The following is a 2497-nucleotide window of genomic DNA, read 5'->3' on the forward strand; positions in this document are numbered from 1 at the left end:
GGGAGTGAACCTAACAGGTAATGATCAATTGATCTCTCTCCTGCCATCCATCTTCACCCTCTGACAAACAGAGTCTAGGGACACCAATCCTTACCCATCCTGGCTAATAGCCATTAATGGACTTAACCTCCATGAATTTATCCAGTTCTCTTTTAAACGCTGTTATAATCCTAGCCTTCACAACCTCCTCAGGTAAGGAGTTCCACAAGTTGACTGTGCGCTGCGTGAAGAAGAACTTCCTTTTATTTGTTTTAAACCTGCTGCCTATTAATTTCATTTGATGACCCCTAGTTCTTGTATTATAGGAATAAGTAAATAACTTTTCCTTATCCACTTTCTCCACATCACTCATAATTTTATATACCTCTATCATATCCCCCCTTAGTCTCCTCTTTTCCAAGCTGAAAAGTTCTAGCCTCTTTAATCTCTCCTCATATGGGACCCTTTCCAAACCCCTAATCATTTTAGTTGTCCTTCTCTGAACCTTTTCTAGTGCCAGTATCTACCAGTATCTGCCTTTTATAGTTAATAAACTTGTTTTTTTTAATTCTTAAACCCATTTTGTGCAATTATTTTCGGGGGGGGGCAAGAAGCTGTGCATATCTCTCCTCACACTGAGGGAGAGGGAGAATTTTTATGAGCTTGCGCTGTGCAGATCTTTCTATACAGCGCAAGACAATATTATTTTGGGTTTACTCCCCAAAGGGGGTGTGCACATGAGTGCTGGTGAATCCTTTCATGCAGACCTGACTTCAGTCTGTGTCTGCAGCTGGGTGTGGCCCTAACTCTGTGTGTGTGTGTGTGTGTGTGTATGCGCACGTGCGCTATAGAGGGCTTGAGAGCCTAGCACAGCACAAACAGGGTGTGAAAACCCAGGCTGCTGGAAAGGGCGGGCTCGGTGAGACCCCAGCACCTCAGGTGGCACCCTGGATGGGGGGGGGGGGGCCATCCTGTCACAGCCAGAGTAGAGAAATGTATCAGCACAGAGGTGAGACTGACCCCATGTGAGCAGATGCAGATACTGAAGGATAAGGCTCAGAGAGAGAAAAGGAGAGGACAAGGAGGGAGCCCTGTGGGACTCGCACAGACAAGGGGAATGGGGAAGGAGGTGGTACTGACAAAAGAGACGCTGACAGAGCAGCCAGGGAGGTAGAGGAAATCCCTACCAAGGTCCCGAGCTGGCCTGGGGAGCTGGAATTAGAATAGGAAATGTTGGTAAAACTGTTGGCTAGGGCAAGAGATCACTTCTGCAAGTGTAGTGCTGACCATTAGAGGGAGCTCTTCAGCTAGAACATGATAAACAGGAGACATTGACCATTGTTTGTCATGAATCATTTGGCCGCATGCTGCTGGGGAGGGATACTATGGGGGGCTACAACAATAACAGTGATGCTTTTTTCCTGCTACCTCCCAGGTTCCCCCCTTTTCCTTCTTTCCTTGTGGGCAGAGAGGGGCAGGTGAAGCGAGTGGGAAGTGGAGGAGAGCAGGTGCCATCAGACATCACCATATGAGGAGCCCATAGGACATACACACTCTCCACGTGTCAGTCCTCAGTCTCTCAGGAGTGTGTCTCAAGGGAACGCTTTCTCGGTAATTCTCTGATGACATTTGCTCCCTGCTGATACAGACTAAGCAGGTGCCTGTCCAAGAAACAGCACTGAGCAGAAACCTGTCCAAATTGAACACACACAAACTATCCCCTGAAGTACAGACCTTCCCCTCTGTGGCTCCAACTCTGCCCTAGGATCTGATGGTGCGAGCCCCTCTCCGTGTGCAGGACAATCTCTTGCAGATAGGGTGACCAGACAGCAAGTGTAAAAAATCGGGACCGGGGTGGGCGTAATAGGAGCCTATATAAGAAAAAGTCCCAAAAATCAGGACTGTCCCTATAAAATCGGGACATCTGGTCACCTGATGCAGACTGAGCCCTCCCTCTCAAGGCCAATAGGGGAACAAGCTAACCCATTAGACGTGACTACTTGATGATTCGGTTTTGGTCTTCCCCAGCGCTGTCAATGCACTGCGGGGATTTCAGTGGCTGATGGGGCAGGTGTGTTCCCTATGCCAGGAACAAAGGGTCCTAGGGATTCCCTGGGAGAAGCCCAGCAGAGTGTGAGTGTCTTATTCTTCTTCTACAATAAATAATCACCAACACACTTAGCTCTGATATCGAGCTCTTCACCCCTGGCTCTCGGAGCAGGGCTGCCCTGCCATGGCCCAGCTCTGCTAACTACCCGGACACCCCTAGACAAACTCCTCATGAATAAGCGAAATCCTTGGCAGCCTCCTCTGCAGCCGGGAGACACGGTCGCTGTTAGTCACGATGTTCCCAAGTACAAAGCCACCCGCATCCAGCATGATGCTCCCTGAGATGGGGGGTTATCGCTTTTGCCCCGTTTACCCCTTATCTCTGCTCTGGCTTTGGACTGTTTTGCTCATGGGCCAGGTGAATTTACTTCACTCTCCCCCTTTGCAAAACCTACTGCGTTGTGTTTGC

This window comes from Terrapene carolina, unplaced genomic scaffold (assembly GCF_002925995.2).
Source record: "Terrapene carolina triunguis isolate 2854851 unplaced genomic scaffold, T_m_triunguis-2.0 Scaffold34278, whole genome shotgun sequence".
Classification (NCBI taxonomy): Eukaryota; Metazoa; Chordata; order Testudines; family Emydidae; genus Terrapene; species Terrapene triunguis.